This window comes from Canis aureus, chromosome 34 (assembly GCF_053574225.1).
Source record: "Canis aureus isolate CA01 chromosome 34, VMU_Caureus_v.1.0, whole genome shotgun sequence".
Classification (NCBI taxonomy): domain Eukaryota; kingdom Metazoa; phylum Chordata; class Mammalia; order Carnivora; family Canidae; genus Canis; species Canis aureus.
In genome coordinates this window covers 12,226,414-12,247,286 of record NC_135644.1, presented here as the reverse complement: position 1 = coordinate 12,247,286, position 20,873 = coordinate 12,226,414, and the positions used below count along the sequence as shown (strand labels likewise).

General features: G+C 43.7%; 1 protein-coding gene and 1 long non-coding RNA gene across 5 annotated transcripts in view; one reads left to right on the top strand and one right to left on the bottom strand.

Moving 5' to 3' along the window:
• LOC144304709 (uncharacterized) overlaps positions 1-5,878 on the top strand; it is a 100,537-nt gene extending 94,659 nt beyond the window's left edge. Inside the window, exon 6 of the long non-coding RNA XR_013371680.1 lies at positions 431-5,878. This is a non-coding gene — a long non-coding RNA (uncharacterized LOC144304709). The remainder of the gene's footprint in view (positions 1-430) is intronic.
• WIPF1 (WAS/WASL interacting protein family member 1) overlaps positions 1-20,873 on the bottom strand; it is a 122,565-nt gene that overhangs the window by 44,031 nt on the left and 57,661 nt on the right. Inside the window, exon 1 of one of the 4 annotated variants that reach the window (XM_077883237.1) lies at positions 7,845-7,934. The exons of 2 other annotated variants lie outside the window; for them this stretch is intronic. The gene's annotated coding sequence lies outside the window, so the exon portion shown is untranslated. Of the gene's footprint in view, positions 1-75; positions 283-7,844; positions 7,935-20,873 lie in introns of those variants that run through there. One more of the 4 variants, XM_077883234.1, reaches the window with a different exon arrangement.

Below are 20,873 nucleotides of genomic sequence, written 5' to 3'. Positions count from 1 at the left end.
GCCATTAAAAGCCATTTAGCTCTTCCCTCTGGCTGATAAAGGAAATACATTTAGCTCGAACGTAATTTTTCTTACCGTTAAAGGATACCGTAGGAAGGCATGATCGGGGACACAGGTAGACAGACAAGCAAGATGTGAGCCCAGAGAGAAAACCGTCCCTTAAAAAGGCATCATCTTCCAACCCAAGTGAGGGGTCTTTTTTGGACAGCCATTTTGGACAAGCTCTGGCCTCTCGTTAAATGTGACATACTGAGTCAGAGGCAGACGTCTTTCTGTGGTTATTCGCTTCCTGTCTGATTAATTTGTTGTTTGTTCCTTCCTCCTTTGCTGCAGTAAAAAGAAACTAGATTGGCTTTACTTAAGAAGCCAGCAAGGAAAAAAAAAAAAAGAGCCTAAATTTAAAAAATTAAATGTTTCTCTTTTCCGCAAGGTGTAACATATATTTCCGGCACAGTGATAAGAGGAGACCAGGATGGCCATCCAGTTGGCAGGTCAACGTTATTCTAGATACCTGCACACAAATAATTGTTCAGAGAGCCTGAGATTCCTTCAGGAAAATGCCACTTGAAAGTATCACTCTCAATATTGACTATACCATTCAGTGTTAAGGAAAAGAGTCGCCCAAGCACTAGAAGCTCTCAGCTACACCAATAATTAGGGTAGTGATTCTTCCTCATGCACAGAGCATTCAAGTGTGTGGAGAGAAAGTCGCAGATGCAGGTGAAGAGAGCGGGTCAGGTGTATGAAGGCAAATGAGGTTTGAAATGTGGTTTGGGTGCCCAAGTCAGGAATAATGCACAGCTCACATCGTATGAAGATCCAGAGCTTTCTGTGCCACGATGTTTTGTTTCTGCCCTCCACACTTAACAAGATAACGACTCTCCCAGAAGATGCTTGACACAAGCACAGAAGTAATGAGTGCCGGAGGAGGAAAGGCAGATTTCTCATTATTAAAGAACTCTAATAAATGGGTAGGCGATGGACTACTATGCAGAAAACCTTGAGTTACATACAGATATCCTGAAAATGCTCATAATTTTTCTCTTGAGCCATCTGAAAGGTTCAGACTTACCATCTGCAACACATAGCGTGTAACTGAGAGGAAAAACTTCGAGAACAAAAAAGTATCATCGGAAGAATGAAAAACGAAGGCACATTTCGGAAACTACCTCATTGTAAAATTAGAAACTTTGGGTCCTGATTCTGCTGGGTTCAGAAGGAAAAGCACGAGAAGCCCACCAGTTGCCTACTATTCCCAACCCTGTAAAATGACAGGACTGGGGAGACCAATGGTTCTCAATTCCAGAGGCGGCTGGAAATGCGTGGACTCATTTGTGGTTGGGGGTAGGGAGCGGTGTGCTGGGATGGGGGGTGCTGCAGGGTCCAGGAGTGAAGCCAGGAACGTGGAATTTCCTATGATGCGTTGGATAGTCTCACCCAAAATACCGACAGCACGCCGACTGAGGGAGAGTTAAGGTCTAAGGCTCATTCAGGCTCTAAATTCTTTGAGATATGAATCAAGCTGCACGAGTAGAGTTTTATGATGCAGGGCCTTGGCAAAATTCCTGGATGCAGAGCACCGAGGGATTAGGAATGGAGAGTCCTCCACTTTGCTTGGAGCCATGTGACGTGCAGGTGTGGGGCACGAGACAGAAGCGGAGGCCTGCTGTTAGCATCTCCTTCCCCCTCCACTAGCCTCGGGAAAATAGAAAACCTGGTCAACTACCAAGTGAATGCCCGAGTGAGCCTTTGGGGAAGTCTAACTACAGTCAGGTCTAAAAAGGGAACATGGGCAATATGATGATTTCTCTAAGTATTTTCTGAGTTATTTTGAAGGTCTCTGAGTACGGCTGCAAACACACGCACGCACACAAATACACCCTCACCGTACAGTACGCGTGCAGTACCCGTCCATTCCCAACCATCAGGAGGAGAATTGCTTAAAAGGCTGTAGCCCCCAAGACATACAAGGGGGTCGTTTGTCGAGAGTTTGGGTCTATTTTCACCTTTATTGAAGACATATAAATACAGCCGACTTTGGACACATATATGAGGTGTCTACTCGCCACCACTGGACGTAAATCAGATAATGTTCCTCCCCTGCTTAAAATCCCCAGTGGTGGGATGCCTGGGTGGCTTAGCAGTTTAGCGCCTGCCTTCAGCCCAGGGCCTGGTCCTGGAGACCCAGGATCGAGTCCCGCATCGGGCTCCCTGCATGGAGCCTGCTTCTCCCTCGGCCTGGGTCTCTGCCTCTCTCTCTCTCTCTGTGTCTCTCATGAATAAGTAAGTAAAATATTAAAAAAAAATCCCCAGTGGTTTCTCATTCCACTTAAAAGGTCCAAACTGTGCCAGGAGCCCACAAGAACCCACAACATCTGGCTCCACCCTAGCCCTCTGACCTCATCTCAAGTAACACCCCCTTCTTGGTAATTTACCTTCCAACCCTTTCTGTTCCTTAAATGCATCCAGCCCATTTGCATCTCGGGGCCTTACACTTGTAAGCCCTCCCACACGACACTCATCTGGTTCCTTCTCATTCTTCACTTGTCAGCAAAAAGGCCCCTCCTTATGCCCCATCTCTGTGCCTGTTCTCTTTTATGCACAGCACATGTCACCACTCGACATCCTTTTCATCTACTGAACTGTTTGTGTACTTGTGCGTCCCCACTGGAATTCAAGCTCCGTGAGGACGGGGACCTTCTTTTCCGCTGTCGTTTCAGCATTGAGAACAGCCTGTGACACTCGGTAGGTGCTCAATAAATACGCTGAGTGGAAAAGAAAATCAGTATCTCCTAAAAACTCTTCCATAATATAATATTCCCTTAAAAGCTTAAGATTGTTTCCTCTTGGGGTGCTTGGGTGGCTCAGTTAGGCTTCCGACTCCTGGTTCAGCTCAGGTTGTGATCTGAGCGTCACGAGATGGAGTCCTGTGTTGTGTTTAGTCAAGAGTCTGCTTGAGATTCTCTCTCTTTCCCCTTCAGCCCCTCCCTCTGCTTGTGGGCACACGGTCTCTCTCTCTCTCTCAAAATAAATAAATAAAAACTTAAAAAAAAAGATTGTTTCCTCTCAAATAGTGAATAAGGAATGCGAAGGTTAGACTTGAACCCTCTTCTCGGGAAAGTTTAAGTTGAAGGGAACTTTTCCAGAGGAAGGATGGCACAGATCAGCAGGCAAGCCCATTAGCCCCCAGTGGGGCTTGGCAGACCAATCTGAGCTTACTGGGAGAGTAACACAGTGATTAATAAGCTCCTGGACCAATCAGGTAGAGAATCCTCCGTATTCATGTACATAAATACCAAACCTAGAGCATGTTGGTATAAAACAGCAGCACAGTTCTCACCAGTCTGGGAAAAGTGGTAAAGGATCACAGCCTACGACCCTCCTGTGGTGACCCCGACTCAACATAGATGGAATCAGGGCAACAGCAACACGTGTAAAACATGAGATTTGTTTGCTTAGGATTCTGGTTTTCCAGGTTGTGTTTCCATGACTACCTGCCCCGGTTGTAGACAGATGTTTTAGAATACAGTTTCCTCAATTCTAACACACCTTCAATAGCAAAATGCCCTCCTTTGCAGCTTTTTTAGGGGGGAAGAGAAATACATGCATTTATGGTACAAGGAAATCTACTTTCAAAGCGTTAAATGTGGGGATTATGTAATTTAAAAGAGCGGAAACAAAGTAATTTCCCTCTTCCCCACAAAATAATCAGTACAGTTACACAGAGGTTCGGTCACTTAAAAATAATCTCAGAAAGGGGTGCCTGGGTGGCTCAGTCAGTTGGGCGGCTGACTCCTGATTTCAGCTCAGGTCATGAACTCGGGTTGTGGAATGAAGCCCCAGGTCGGGCTCTGCACTTAGTGGGGTGTCTGCGGGAGGTTCTCTCTCCCTCTCCCTTGCGCTCTTTCTCTCTCTCTCACACACACAATTAGTAACCTCAGCAATACACAGAAATTGAAAACAACGTGTACTATGCAATGCCCTGTTCGTATAAACCGGTATCATCCTATTTGGGGAAATATCGGCAATATCTGTTTGTTTTGGCAGCTCAGTATGAGTTCATTCTACTTACGATGACGTCCTTCAGTTTCTGTTTGCAGCCCCATCTCTCCCTCACGCTCAGACCTGTGGGTCCAGAGCCTTGTGTTCCCACTGCAGACACAGGAAGAGCATGTGATTCAGGGCTGGCTAATCAGAGTCTTGCATTCATTTGGCCCCACAGACTTTTTGAGTGACAGCCTGTGAACTCATTAGAGCCAGGGAAACTTGCAGCCTGAGGCAAGGATATTTCCGCCAGATGGGCTGGCATGGGACCTCTGAGGATAAGGGGCTGAAATGCCCGCACTCATCCTCTGACCCCATGGGGTCTGAAACTGAAATCAACAAAGTGGGGAGTCAAAGGTGGAGAAAAACCAGTGACCAACCTTGTTGGCTGAATCCATCTGTACCTGAGGTCGGCTCTATCTCTGGACTTCTAATTTCCATTAAGAAACAAATTCTCCACGTTGTGTGAGCTGGTATAGTCAGGTTTTCTATCACTGGCAATGCAAACACTCTTGGGACACAGAAATCCGTCCTAGAAGTGAGTGCTGAATGTGCCTAACCCTAAAATGTCCAAGTGACTGATTTAAGGTCAAGTGAAGGCTAGTGCAGGATAGGAAACTAGAGCCCTTGTTATGTGATGACAACACTGCTGCTTCTGCTGCCACCTACTGAATCCTTGCCCTAATAAATCCATGGTCCTACAGATGATGGTGCACCATCATTTTTTTTTAAGATTTTATGTATTTATTCATGAGAGAGAGAGAGGGAGAGGGGCAGAGACACAGGCAGAGGGAGAAGCAGGCTCCATGAAGGGGATGTGGGACTCGATCCTGGGACTCCAGGATCACGCCCTGGGCCAAAGGTAGGCACTAAACTGCTGAGCCACCCGGGGATCCCCCCCCCCTTTTTAAAGTTTTTATTTATTTATTCATGAGAGACCCAGAGAGAGAGAGAGAGAGAGAGAGAGGAAGAGACACAGGCAGAGGGAGAAGCAGGCTCCCTGCAAGGAGCCTGATGGATGGTGCACCATCATTAAAGGATCTGGAGCAAGCATTTAGAATGTTGGCATGGGTTGGCTAGTTCTTGAGGCCTTCAGTAAGAACTACAGAGAAGAGATAATTTGGGCTGAAACTGACTGGAAGCACAGAGAGAGAGAGGGGGAGAGAGAGAGAGAGAGAGAGAGAGAGAATACAACTATTAGAGGGCTTTTTTTGCCTGTGATCTGCAACCAAGATGGCTGAGAGCCAAATAACCTGGAACCTTGTGGTTTGGAAAAGTCAAAATTTCTATGCTATGCATAGAAAACATTAGATAAAGTAAGGTCAAGGGTAAGAACCACATCAGGAAATACATTTGGAACACAGGAGAAGCCTGATACCCCATCGTCCCTCCACAGACTTGTTCAGTGGGTTATAAAACAAACTAGAGACTGGTGACCGATGTCTCATCCTCTCCTTCTCCAAATGGGAGTCCAGTCACAAAATTCCTCTTTTGTTCTCCCTCTACCATTGTAGGCTGGGTGTCAAACTATATTGGAGCCATACATGCAGGTCTATGGCTTCTACTAGGTGCATTATAAAGAGTTTAAAAAGTCAAATTATAGCATTATGTTTTATTTAACACACTGCATGAAAAATTTCATCACAACATGTCCTCACAATAAAAGGGTATTAATTCGGCACTTTGCATCCTTTCCTTCACACTAGAGCCTTCAGAGGTAAGTATGTATTTTACTACTGGCAACATTTCAAGTGCTTAAGAGTCACTACCAAACCGGACAACACAACTCTAGATGGTGTGGCCTGGTGGGAAGGAGCCCCACCTTACTACTCATCCTCTTCTCTGGCGGGATGCACAGATGATGCTTCACACAGAACCAAAGTCAGTCCTGGGGAAGTCTCTGGGCTGCCCAGAGGCACCTGTGTCATAGCTTCAGGGCTAAGGAGTTTGTCCTGCTTGGAGCCATCTCTCTCTGTGTCCCTCTTTTTTAAAAATTTTATTTATTTATTCATGAGAGACACACAGAGAGAGGCAGAGACATAGAGGGAGAAGTGGGCTCCCTGAGGGGAGCCCGATGTGGGACTCGTTCCCAGGACCCCTGGACCACACCCTGAGCTGAAGGCAGATGCTCAACCACTGAGCCACCCAGGTGTCCCTTGGAGCCATGTCTTAAAACAGGGCATTCACTGGCTAGGGCATTCCCTGGCTAGGTATTTCTGGGTTTGTGGCCAGTAGAACTAAAGACCCAAACTGGCTTCTCCTTCCAGAGTCTTCATGCTGACAATCTGCGCACAGGACTTGAGTCGAAGCCAAGATAAACTGAATGTAATACCTGCAAACCGGGGGCTCGGAAGAGAGTCACAGACTCAGAAGCCTCACTGGCTTGCCAAATGTTCACCTAGTAAAATCTCAAGTCCTCGCAGTAACTAGCAAAGCCCACCGGGTCTGACCCTCTCCCACTCATCTACTCGCGGCCTCGCTTCTCCTCACCCCTCGCCCATCCCTTGGTTCTAGAGTGTTCGTGATGAGAGTTTTCCCCTGGTTTCGTGGCTTGCTCCCCTCACTCGTTCACATTCCGGGCTGTCTGTGCAGGGTCTGCTCTTCCCACGACAGAAGGAGCCCCACGAGGGCAGAGAGTGTTGCTCAGTGTTGTCCTCCAGCTGCTGTAGGTCAGTATGACATGTCACCGGGGCTTGAGAAACAGCTATAAATGGATTTTAAAAGCTTCTAACCCCAAGTCTAGTTTCATCCTTCATTTAACCTGAGGTTGGGATTAGGTTGCCACACACTAGGCTTTGCGGGGGGGGTGAGAGGGGTGAGGGTGCCAGGGTGGAGGAGGTATGTGCTGGATTTGTTCCTCCAAAAGGGGCAGGGGAGGCTCTTGCTCCTCCTGACAGTTGTGGACACAGGACAGCCATTTAGAACAACAGGAGGACGTGCCCACACATGTAACGACTCTTTGTCAGGCAGGGTTATTTGCCAGTGTCGAGGATATGTCAGGGCCTCTTAAGTTGGGAAATGAGCAGGTGATTCGCTTGGAAAGAGAAAAGGAGACTCGCATCCAGAGTGGGAAGAAAGAGACCCCAGGACTACCCAGAAAGAACAGTCCAGAACAGGTTCGTAGGTTCATATTCAACCAACCTGTATTTTATCCCCGGGGACCAGCTGTCCAGTGCACGGGGTTCTGAGCACACAATGGAGAGCCCTGTGTCACTACACAGTTTGACAGTTGTATACTCACCAAACAACAAATGACAACAAATGCTGAAGTTGGAACATCACTCACTATGTCCTCAGGGCGGACCAATGCTGTTTATGTGTGGAAAGACCTTTCATGTTTCCTTTGAAAGCAGGGTCCAGTCTTAGGTAATTTAATTCAAATGCAAAAATTTCCCAGTTGGTCACCAACATCCAACACAAGTTGCCCCCAGGGGAAAACCCGTATGAAATACAGAGAGAAGTTTCTTTCAACTCAAGGGGAAAACTGGTGGAAAGCCCCATTTTCACATCCTGCGATGTATCCACTTGTGCACACACATAGGGAGACACTCCTGGCATAGGGATAGCCGTGTGTTCCTTTAGGTTGCAAATCATTAGGTAAAAGCCCAGGACGGGGCCTTTATAATTATTTCTGGGGTGGGGACAATAGCCATATTGTTCCTTATCCAGACTTCTCTATATGTTACTTGATAGTCTCTCGCTGGAGGATAGAAGCCATGGGGATATGAGAATCCTTCCATGGGGTTCTTAGGAGACAAGAGCCTATACAGCACTGTACCTGTGGGCCTGACGTCACCTACCTGAACACTGCAGGAAGGGCTCAGTGACTCAAGACTTCCCCTGGGACCCTTGACTGTACAGAAGCCAGGCCTGGCTGGTGCAGCTTCTACCTGGAAGAGAGGGGTCCAACCACTCTGCATGTAGACAGGAAATGGGGCATTTGTGGGGGCCCTCCTAGGATTCAGACCCGGGGACCGGAGATGCTAGACATCTATAGTGTACCAGACTGTCCCACTCAGTAAAGAACTGTCCCACATGATTTTCAAAGGTCCTATTAGAGACTGACACAGGAAAAAAACTATTAATGGTTATATGATCAATCCCAGTCCTTGGCTCCATTTTAAATATAAAGTCAAAGTAATTATTGCACTGTTGTACGAGCTCCTGAATTTTCCAGTAATGCAACTGTCACATAAATGAAATATTGTTTTGCTCGGATTTTTCCTAACAGTTTTTCACCCCTTCTGGAAGATCATGTGCCCAAAGGCATTGCCACTCCAGGTATGTATTTCCCTCTTAACCAAGTTGGTGTGAACCTGCACCTGCCCATTCACCATGGTTACATGTGGAGATGCAAATACTCAGCCAATTGCTTCATTGTTTGCTAATGAGCTGTACTGATCACTTACAAATTGAAGTTATTGTATAATAAATTATGTTCCTTTTATTTCTTTCTCTTTTTGGGGGGGAGGTGCAGAGGGCAGAGGAGAAAGAGAGAATCTTAAGCAGGCTCCATGCTTAGCTCGATCCCACAACCCTGAGACCAGGACCTGAGCCCAAATCAAGAGTCAGATGCTTAACCAACAGAACCACCCAGGTGCCCTATTTCTTTTTTTAAATTATAGATAAAGATTATATAGACGTGGGGGGAAATTATGTGTAGTCATTATTTCATTGACGGAGTTTTGTTGAAGTTTGTGAAGTGGGCACCAGAAAATAGTATGAAAAGTGGGAGCAGGTCAGACCAGGGCTGAGAGCCATTGCTTCTGTGCTTGCAGTCAGGATGCAGTTTAATGGTTCTGCTCCTCTAGCCCAGGAAGGGGAGGAGGGGGCCCTAGGGACCACAGCTGCTCACCTACAATCCTGGGAGGGGATTTTGTACTTCCTTTCCAAACAGGTCACAGATTCGTGGTGCTTCTTTCTCTTGCTTCTTAGCAGACCCTGCTTCTCTCTCTCAGTGGTGTGGTGGAAACAGAATTTATTCTACTTTAATGACCCCAGATTCCCAGGGGATTCTGTTACTCCAAGAACTTTCTGCCTCTCATTGGCTTGCTCTGGATTCTCCAACTGCCTGGGAAAACAGACTGTTGGAAAAACACTTTCAGGTTGTCCCTGATGGGATAGCTACCCTACTAGGACACAGGAAAGACAACAGAAAGTGATTCCTACTGGACCAAGCGCATGTACATAGTTCTCTCAACTCCGAATATGGGCGCAGGGCCAATAGGATGCAAGGAAAGGGCATGATCAGAAGGGGTGTGTGTGTGTGTGTGTGTGTGTTTGGTTTTTGGTTTTGTTCTGTTGGCTCACTGCTGACTAAATGACTCCTTCCCCTGCTTCATGGAAACTGCTTAATTCAGCCTTGGACCATTTTATTCTGCTTCGGAACCAATCTGACAGTATGATGAGTTAGTGGCTTATGTAAAAAGCAACTCCATGGCTACATTTAAATATTGACAAGGGAGGATGGGGTAACCGGGTGACAGGCAATGAGGAGGGCACTTGATGGGAAAGCACTGGGTGTTATGCTATATGTTGGCAAACTGAATTTAAGTTTTTTTTAAAAGTAAAAAAATTAAATAAAAATTTTAAAAATGATAGAAAAAATATTGACTAGTACACCCGAAACTAATACAATATTGCACATCGATTATTCTTCAATAATAAAATTAAATAAATAAATATTTAGTTTGGCAATACCAAGCCAAAAGATTTGAGGTATAAGAACCATATGTGGTTTATGTTTTAGGGAATACCCTCAGGAAGATATACGGACAGAGTTTAAAAAAACAACAACAATTCAATAGCCTCTTCCTGCCACACCCTGACCACCATTTAAAAAAAAAAAAAAAAAAAAAAAAAGGCCTAAAGAAAACAGAGCCCAGACATGTTAGTCTTGGCTTTCAGGAGGCAGTTGTGTCCTGGACAAGGCAAATAAGTAGCTGTCTGGGGACTGTGGCTAAGGTCAAGAATAGGCTAGGCTGTTGGCATAACGTCCACTTCGGCCAACAGCCCCTGCCACGCTGAGCACGGCCCCTCTCCATCTCCAGGGCTACTTCTTCCAGATTAGCTTCTCCAACTTGATCCTCTGCCATCACCGCCTTTTCTACCCTTGACCTGGCCCCACTCAACCTCTCGGCCAATCTGCTCCAGCCAAAAAGAAAAACACAAAACAGTGAATTGCTTTCTAGAAATAAAAACATTTTCTATGATCTTTTTACCTGCTTACCCGACCTGTGTGTCTCTGACCACATGGCTAACCAGTGAGCAGGACCACTGCTAGGGCTCCTACGCCTAGGATGGCACATGATGATCTATCCATCATGTGCCAAGTACTGCTGGGGGGACATGACAGCGATCAAACAGATGAAAGTGTCCACCCTTGTGGAGTTTACTTCATATCTGAGTTGATGATACGATGAAAGGAAAATGAAAAAAAAAAAAAAGAAAAAAAAAAGAAAGGAAAATGAATTTATCCTCTGTATTGTGCAGTGCAGGTGTTCATTTCGGCCCAGTTCATCTTATACAAAGTAGCCTCACAAAAGATCACTACTGAAGAAAGGCTAACTCAGGCCAACTCTAATGTAAATGCACAGCACTCCAAAGTCCTTGGGGAGGGGGGTAGGCATTTCGATTTGAGAATCATTTCCATACACACATACTTGAGGGCCTGCTGCCAGGCCAGCCCACAAAAGTCTATTTAATTCATTATGTGACTAAACTGATTCTTCAGTTCCAAGTCTTCAAAGGAAAGGACACAGAGGTGGTGGGGTAGGGAGGGGGGGGGGGAGAGGGGCTCATTACTCTGGTGTGCCCCCGGCTCGGCCTCTACCCGCTTCCCCTAGGCTGCCCTGCAATTTCCCTTGACCCCACTCAGGACCCTGAGTGGCTCCTATCCCAAGGTCATAATTCTCTTCCCCAGGATAAGATGATCTCACCAACACAGAAGGAGGAAATCAGGTTGTTTTGAAAGAAAGAGTAGCTATTAATTCAAATGATGTTGAATTGGTGGACTTTGTATTGAGATAAAAGAATACATTTGGCTGGAGGGAGACACTGTAGCAGGGTCCCACTGTCTGGGCATAACTTCCTTAAGTCTCTCCTACCTTTCATAGTTTCCTTCTTTCACTTCAATATCTTTTTCTTTAGTATTTTCTTCAAACATGGAAATGTTCAGAAAATACAAATTATTTATTTTTAAAATATTTTATTTATTTATTCATGAGAGACACAGAGAGAGAGAGGTAGAGACATATACAGAGGGAAAAGCAGATGCCCCACAGGGAGCCCAATGTAGGACTTGATCCCCAGACTGGGGGATCACGCCCTGAGCTGAAGGCAGATGCTCAATGGCTGAGTCACCCAGGCGTCCCCAAAAATGGAAATAATTTTTAAAATGACCCATTAGTACTCAGAGAAAACCAGTTAACATTTTGGAATTTCCTTCCAGTCTTTTCTTCCTCTCTGTGTATTTATCTAATATGACATCATATACATGTAGTTTTATATCCTTTTTTCACATTTCCTCATATTATTAAATATTCTCCTAATGCAATTTTATTATTTTTTATTTTTTAAAGATATTATTTATTTATTCATGAGAGACACAGAGAGAGGCAGAGACACAGGCAGAGGGAGAAGCAGGCTCCCTGCAGGAAGCCTGATGTGGGACTTAATCCCAGGATCCCGGGATCACGCCCTGAGCCAAAGGCAGATGCTCAACCACTGAGCCACTCAGGTGCCCCTCCTAATGCAATTTTAATCACTGAATATTTCATTTTATGTGCAGTCTATTACCTAGGTAACTATTTTTCATTGTTTAACATTTAAACTGCATCCAATTTCATTATTATAAATCCTACCATGTTCATAGCTTTGCATCTAAATATCTGTGGTCATTTCAGATTATTTCCTCAGGACCCATGTTTTAGAGTACAGTTGCTAGAAAGGAAGATATGACATTTTTTCTTCTAACAATCTTGATACATATTGTTAAACTATCTCCTCAAAGTGGTAGCATTTCTTTTCCCATTAGTACCTACTTCATTTCTTTCCAACATGTGCTATTATTATTACTTCTCAAAATCTTTGCCAATTTGATAGATGAAAATTGTATGTATGGACAGTTTTGATTTTCATTGCCTTTATTATTAGTGAGGTTGGCAGTATTTCATATGTCTATTGTTTTCTCCATTATTAGTATACTTTTCTCCATCGACTATTATTTGGATTTTTTAAATCATAAGGCATTAGTTTTTTCCTTATTTCTTCCACTTCTGAAGATTCTAAAGATTACTCCAGTCTCCAAGACTTTTCATAGACAAAACAAAAAGTTCTAATCATTAGGGGGCTAGGTGGATAAGCAGTGATTATTTCTGTGTGTTGATAAAGCAAATTTCATAAATCAAGAACGGCCTCTGTTCCCAATAGATAGATGCTTACAAAAGAATTCTCTGAGAAGGCAACAGTGGCCAATTTTGTGTGGCCTGTGAGAATTTTCACCATTTCAAGAAATGTCTCCATCCCATATCAGAAGGAGGGGGCAGGACATCTGGGCACATCTTTCTACAGTTCTCTCCCTGCCTCAAAGGAAGAAGTAGGAATGTCCTGATTGTTATTACACACGTGCATGCATGAATACCCCTAAAGTCTGAGTACCGAGAATAATCATCATGACCCTGAGTCACTTCATTCCATCTTTCACAAGACTAAAGTTCCCAGGAACTGAGGAGTAATGTAGGCTGACCCAATGAGTCTCCAAGCTTCCTTTATCTTCGCTGTCTTCACTGGCCATTAAGCAAATTTTTTGGATAAAGTAAAATCTAATTTAGAATTTTTTTTAATGATTAAAATCTTGGTGATAAAAATCAGCTTTGTGCATAGGTCATTCAGAGGAACTACTGTTCTCTACTTGATGATTCACCTGAGGACCTGGGCTGGCATGACCTCCCCTGGCCTCCTTTCCACTGGGTCTTCCCAAGTCAAAGGCTCTCCTTCACTTCCTACAGTTCTCTCTGCTGGACTCAGAAGATGGTAAGGTGCCTGGAGCATACTAACCACTCAACCATGTCAGCTAATTTTTTTTTTTTTAATGTAAACTTGGGTTTTTTCTTTTTTTTAAGGATTTTAAAAAATGTATTCATGAGAGAGACAGAGAGAGAGAGAGAGAGAGAGAGAGAGGCAGAGACACAGGCAGAGAGAGAAGCAGGCTCCATGCAGGGAGCTCGATGCAAGACTCGATCCCAGGACCCCGGGGTCACAACTTGAACCAAAGGCAGATGCTCAAGCACTGAGTCACCCAGGCGCCCCCCACGTCAGCTATTGTTACTATTACTAAGTAAACCAAACTTGTCCTCTGTTAGTGCTACTTGGTAAAGGAGGAAGCATAGCAGGTAAAGTGGCTCTTTTTGTTTATAGAGGGATAACTGAACACAATGTGAGAATGAAGAATTTACCCTATGTGCTAACTGAGAAAAACTAAGTACTAGCAATTTCAGAGTCTCTGTTTTATAGTATCGCACAATTAGTTTTCAAATATCTTTAGGATTATGTCAAAAAGCTGGCATTGGTCCACTCAATTTGTGCTAGTCTCATTCTCAATCATGAGTACCTCTGCATTTTTGTGCAGTTCCAATTATCACTAGATTCGATGAATATAAATTCAGAAAAAAAAAGTGCCCCAGAAACCTCCTAAAAATACAGTTTCTCCTAAAAGTTAAGGAGAAATAGGATTAGGGAATAGGGAGAAATAGATTTTATGCTCACTGCTTTGTTTTCATTCACCTGGAGAGGCTCATTGCCAGTCAACTGGCTTGTCATCCGTTCCTAGAGAAGGATGGGAAGCCACTTGTCTCAAAATCCTCCACTGCGGAGAGCAGAACTTCTCTTCAGGGCACTTAAAAGATGCCCAAAAGCCCTTTGGGGTGGTCTAACCCAACTGGGGAATGGAAGACAGAGCTTATTTTCAAGGCTGCTTTATTCTAGTGGTTAAGGAGCAAACAAAACAGTAACAGTCTGTGAATGTTTTCAGAGGTGGCACATAACGAACCAAGAGCAAACAGGCCTTGAGGGAAGATCTGATTTCTCTAAGCAAGTGAGAAAATAAAACCACGATTCCTATCATTATGCCCAAGTTCAGTCACCAGAAGATGATGGCACTCTGACGTGAAACGTAGTCGTGCCAAGAGTCAAAGTTTCAGCAAAACTGAATGCCACACAGAAAACACTGAGTACCCAACTCTTGTCGGCAGGGAATTCATGGAAAACCAGTATGAAGATGACTGATGTGAAAGTTCATTTTCCCAAATACAAAGGCTTCTGTACACAGAACTTTCTATTCATCCACGACTTATTCCTACCTCGTGCAAAATGCTCTGGGGAGGCACATTTCTATTATTCACTAGTGGTGTCTACTGAATTCTCTTCAACCTCTGATTACAACAATATGGTTTTCTTCTTTTGCTTTCTCCCCCCTCATATCTTAGAAAATATAAATGAGAGTCTCTTAAAAATGCTGAGAGATACAAAAAAGATGAAGTATCTCAAAATCTTTATAGACATAAGCATCATATAAAAGTTTAAGCAATAGAGAACAAGAGCAACACATGTGTTACTCTAGATTCATTAAATATTACTATCTGTGATGGGACGCCTGGGTGGCCGAGCAGATGAGCGTCTGCCTTTGGCTCAGGGCTTGATCCCGGAGTCCTGGGATCGAGTCTCACATCAGGCTCCTCAAGGGAGCCTGCTTCTCCCTCTGCTGGGTCTCTGCCTCTCTCTGTGTCTCTCACGAATAAATAAAATCTTATAAATAATAAAAAAAAATTACTATCTGTGATATGGGTAGCATCAGTTTTTAAAATGCAGCTTTTAAGGGGCACCTGGTTGGCTCAGTCAGTGGAACATGTGATCCTTGATCTCAGGGTTGTGGGTTCAAGCCCCCCACTGGGTGCAGAGATTATGTAAAAATAAAATCTTGAAATCAAAAATTAAAATGCAGCTTTTTAAAAAGTTTTAAATTATAATATGACTGTATTCTAAAATGCTCAAGATAGTGTACACTATATTCCTGAGGGAAGTAAGTGGTACTCATTACTGCGCTGCTAGAATTTGGACTCTTACAGAAACAAAGTCCACGAAAAAGAAAACGGAGGCACCTGGCTGGCTCAGTTGGTTAAGCATCTGACTCTTGATTTTGGCTCAGGTCATGATCTCATGGATCGTGAGATGCACCCTGTGGGGCTCTGCACTCAGCGAGGAACCTGCTTGAGGCTTCTCTCTCACTCTACCCTTCCCCCCAAGTCCCTCCTCCATGCTCATGTGCTCTCTCTCTCAAATAAATAAGTAAATCTTAAAAAAAAAAAAAAAGTCCATGAAAGACTAAGTCAACTCAGTGGTTATTTTCCTTAAGTGTAACTCCTCCTCCCATCCGACCCCAAAAGCAAGTATACTTTTAAAAATGCAAAATCAGGGACACCTGGGTGGCTCAGTGGTTGAGTGTCTGCCTTCAGCCCAGGGCATGATCCCAGGGTCCTGGGATCGAGTCCCATGCTGGGCTCCCTGCATGGAACCTGCTTCTCCCTCTGCCTGTGTCTCTGCCTCTCTCTGTATCTCTCATGAATAAATAAATAAATAAAATCTTTACAAAACTAACCAAATAAAGTTTAAAAATATATATAAAAAACAGAATTTAATGAAAGTCAAATCGGTTTTTTAATGCATAAGTCTGGGAGTATAAAGAACACCATAAACTTGGTAAGATTATTAATAAGGTGATATATTTGAATTCCCTAGTTTCATTTTCCTTAACATAAATATAATAGTACTTAAAGGTTTAGGATTTACTTTTGAGATAATATAAGATATTACTATCTTCATGACAGAAGAAATTCATGACTTTTTTAGAAAAGGGGATAATATTTATAAAACATGTTAGTGAAAGCACTGTATATATTTGTGTATCAACATTCAAAGGTCATTCATTAAAAAAAATTTTAAAGTCTAGTAAAAAGAAAGTTGAGCATGGCTTTGCATTTTCCAAAATTTGTCAGGACCAGAGAATCTGGAAGTATCAAAGATTAAGTATAAATCCATATTCAAAAGAGTTCCATGGAATTCTCAGGAAGAGAGCAGGCAAAGGGTCATCTGAGGACATTACTTTAGTCTAAACTTTGAGAATCATTCAAATGGGGGAGCCAATGGCTGATGTTAACAGAGCACAGTTTTCTACTAGTAAGCTCAGATGCCAGCCCACCCTCTCGGCCAAATTTCAGGGGATCAGAAGCTGTTTCATGAAGTCATGCGCAAACATGAAATACACTAGTAAAGGTTTGCTGCCATCCCCTCAGTCATTGCTTTGCTTGCGTGGGCTCGTGGCCAGCAGGAATATCTTCCTCTGCAAAACTATTTCAAATAATGACTTGGAGGAAGTGGTGTGCTGATACCATGAAAAAAAAATCCCTCAAACACAAAGATAGTTCAAAAAGCATCTGTATATGGCTCAGAGGAAACAAACAGCTCAGCTAATTTCAACTCAAAATAAACCCAAGAGATCAGTTTACCTTGGCCATAGCCACACACGCATGCCGGAAAACTGAAGGTTGGTGATTATCTAGTGATTTTGTGTGGTGCCAAAGGAGATGAAAGCGCAGGGTTATCCATCCTGGGGTCAGGATGGAATTACAGAAGATAACCCACCCCAGCATGCTTCAGACACAGAATGACATGTATATAAAAGGACTTCACACTGTTCTCTCCATGCAACATCCCTGGACCTCGGCTGACATGGCAAGCCTGATGTCCCTTCCTGAAGCCACTGGCAGATCGGAAGCTAATCCTGAGCCTCTGGGAGAGCCATGGTCTCTCCCTCACTGAAGTCTTCCCATGGCTCCTCTCTCCACAATGGTGTCTATACAGAGCTAAGAGAGGAGAAGGACATCTAAATCATTTGTCTCCTACATTAATTTTGGGCTGAAATTCATCTACAATCCCTAAAATGACCAATATTGAATTTGCAACTTTGGGGCATTTAAAAATATTCTTCAAATTAAGTGGGCACATCATCAACAAAGATCACACTATATTTGGTTTTGAAAACCATTTGGAGTTTTCTGTAAAAGCAGCTACTTTTCTAAGAAGATAGGTGATGACTGCTACCAAAATCTTAAAAGGATCCTTATTTTATTTTCAAAAAACTTTAGCTGAGAAGATCACTAGATGCGTCAGCAGAAGTCTTAAATTGTTTTTTCAGCCCTATTTTGTATTGCTATTTGGAAGTCTTTATTACTAATTGGATTGGAAGCCCCAAAAGCCCTTTGGTTCATTTGGGGGAAATCCACCTCACAGCAGGACACCTATTTATTTCATTTTATTTCCATTTTTGTGAGGGGCAAGACAGGAAAGAGTGATGATCTTTAACATCAGAAGTGTGTGTTGTTGACCTTCAACTGGGTAGTGAGATTTTTAGTTCAAAACATTCAGTACCCAGATCACATGTGGTGACAATTAAAATATTTTAAATGGTGCTTTTCCTTCTTCAAGTGTTGGCTCTTATATTCAAGCTGGGCACAGGAAGCAGAGATTTTGTCTCAGCTCAGTAGCCGACTCACAAGGGCAGCTCCAAGCTCTGCTGTTTTTGTGGTGGGGCACCAGTTAGCAATCCTCTGCAGCTCATAAAACCCAACATAACCTTTTGGGCTGCTCTGGAAAAAACACATTGGGTAATAAGGGATAGAATGCTTTCTGTTCAATGTTTCCAGTGTTATTTTCTGGCCCAAAGAAATACTAAATCATAGGTATCTGGAAACGAGAGATGACCCAGTAAGAACAATGCTCTTACGTAGTCTATGAGCACTGACTCCCCTAAGGGTTCATCTACCTGTTTCCTGCTGTGTGCTTCACGCAGAGCTATATAGGCATTGGAGCAAATGGCCATTTCTACCAGGCTTGGCTCAACTCAAGTGCTAGGGTGGTCTTGAAGTGAAAGTAAAAGTGCCTAGAATGATCCTTAGTACACAGTAATGGCACAATAAACATCAGCTGCTATTACTGCTGCAGGAAGTGACATAGCATTGTCCTGATCACCGTGAGGACACGACAGGTGTGAAGAGATGCAGATCCATGGCAGTGACCGAAGTATGAGTGAAAGAAGTATGGTCTAGGAGGACTGCACCATGTGACAGTAATGTCCCCGCTCTGAGCTCTCCCAAAGGGATCATTCAGTGATAGAAAATAATTAGAAGGCCCATCGGCGTTTCTGTGTGTAGTTTAGACACCATCCTAGGTCTGCTGGTCCATGCCATGGAAAGGATCGAATAAGATACCACGAAGTAGGCAAGTGCAACATGAGGTGTTGAGGGGGTGGAAAGGCTGTGGCCTAGAAAGGCACTGGTTCCATCTGTTTTTCACAGTTCCTAGTCACATGGTGTCCGTTGTGGTTCTGAACGGTAATGAACAGGCCTTAGAAAATGAATCCGCATGCCAGGTGGAAAATACTGAAAGTCATCTTGTCGCTCCAAAAGCGTTACATTGCTTTTGTGTTTTGCTTTTTTTACCCTTTCTTTATTCTCTGAGTTCCCTTGGAAGAATAATTTAAAATTCCACGATCACAGAGCTTCCTTTGTGCCTACCTTCCCCTTCCGAGATCAGCTGCCTCCAAACCAGCCACCCCAGCCAAGGCCGACTGGACAAGGGCAGGCCCCGGCCCCAGAGAGGCCAGTTCCTCCTGCTGGAGAGCAGCACTCCGTGACCTGGCCGCGCACACAAAGCTCTGCTCGGACAAGGCCGTCAGGTTCCTCCTTGTCTCGGAACTGGGAATGGCGGGGACAGGCAGGCTGTCGGTCACACCAGGGCAATGAGAGGACACAGGCACAGCTGAGCCAGTGAAGCGGTGGACCTACGAGGGGAGCTGATCCATCTCTTGGGACTGAGGGAGGGCACATCGTGGCTTCCTAGGTACCTAAACTACCCCATATAATTCTGTAATTCTAACAGTGGCAATACGAACAGTAACAAGAAGAGCCAACATTTATTGTGCCCTTGCTATGTGCTAAGGATCATTTTAGGTACCTTTGCAAGTATTAATTCATTCAATTTTCACAATAACTCCATTAGGTAGATGATGATGATGATGATGGCACTGGAGCACAGAGAAGTTAACTAACTTGACCAAGGCTACACAGCTCGTAAGTGGCAGAGACACATTCAGAACTGAAATGGCTTGGCTCCAGAGCCCATGCTTCTACACAGTGTGTGCCTCTCTGTGGGGGCAGTCCTGGGTTTCCTGTCCTTATAATAAAAACCCCCTATTAGGGTGGCCTGAAGGGGTTCTATTTCTCGCTCCCCTACTGTCTCACAAACATTTTTCTTGGCTCTGCTCATTATGAATCATAATCACTTAAGTATATATTTATTAATTCAAGAACTATTTAATGCTTACTGTGTGCCAGGAACTACTATGAGCTTTGGAAGCTAAAGAAGAATCAGCCTTGTTCTAGCTCTCAGGAACCTTCTACTTTGTAGAGAAAGACTGGGTCTGTACATACCACCCTATCAGAAGGTGCTACCAGAAGTTATACTGGCAGGTCATACCTCCACGACCTTACGCATAATATATTATTATATACCATCTTTGTGCACACTGTGTTCTATTTTTGCATAATAAGATACTGATTGTATTTGAAGCTCATCATTTAAAAAAATGCCTTAAGAGCACATTTTAAAAATCACCAAAACAATGACAGATGTGGTAAAGATGGCTTCCTTCCCAGGATTCCTCATCAGAGTTGGGCTAAGGGGACGTCAGCAAGTCATGCTCACACTGGCTGGAAACAGCTCTGCAAGATTATCTGCCTACAGGTGGTACTGCAGTGTTGTGCACAGCTGGAAGGCGTCTCAGAAACATGAACTGTGGCCTCTTCCTCCATTCCGCCATATTCTACTGTTGGCAACTTGTTCTTGGCATGGATCCTCATTCCCACCACACAGGTATTCATTTATGTCTATAGCACTTGCAAGATAGTGCTCCCGGACACCAGGTGTCACGTCTTGTCATCTTTCCAAACCTACAGCACCAGCACACTGCTTTGCATCTGATAGGCTTTTGATACATTTTATTTTATTTTATTTTTGATACGTTTTAAATGATTGTTTTATGACAGTATTACAATAGTACCAGTGTATCATGGGAAATGGTGAACTCAAGTCTGAAGAAGATAAATTATCTATAATCCTACTAGGTAGAAATACACATTGTTAACTTTTTGGAATATTTCCTTCTAGTCTTGATACATATATAACATTTTAAAATTAGGAATGTAATGTATGTATTTCTGAAACCAGTTTTGGTGAACCTTTCATGTCACTCCATACTCTGAGAACATGGCTTTTAATGACTGCGTGATTTCCTACACCAAAATTTATTGAACATTCTCCTATTGCTGCTCATTTAGTTATCTCTCACTTTTGGTTTTTATAAATGTGCTACCAATATTCTTATACACCTATTGAACATAAGATGTTCAGCTAGGATTATGCAATAGAAAAATTATAGAAAAAGCACTGGATCAGCGTTTGAAAAATTTAAATCCTCTTGATACACAGTGCAAGTGGTCCACAGGGAAGGCTTATGCTCCTTCTGGCATCAAGAAAGAATGCTTCCTCCACCAAACTCTCACCAACACTGAATATTATAGTTTTAGAAAATCTGGGGATCCCTGGGTGGCTCAGTGGTTTAGCGCCTGCCTTCGGCCCAGGGCATGATCCTGGAGTTCTGGGACCCAGTCCCACGTCAGGCTCCCAGCATGGAGCCTGCTTCTCCCTCTGCCTGTGTC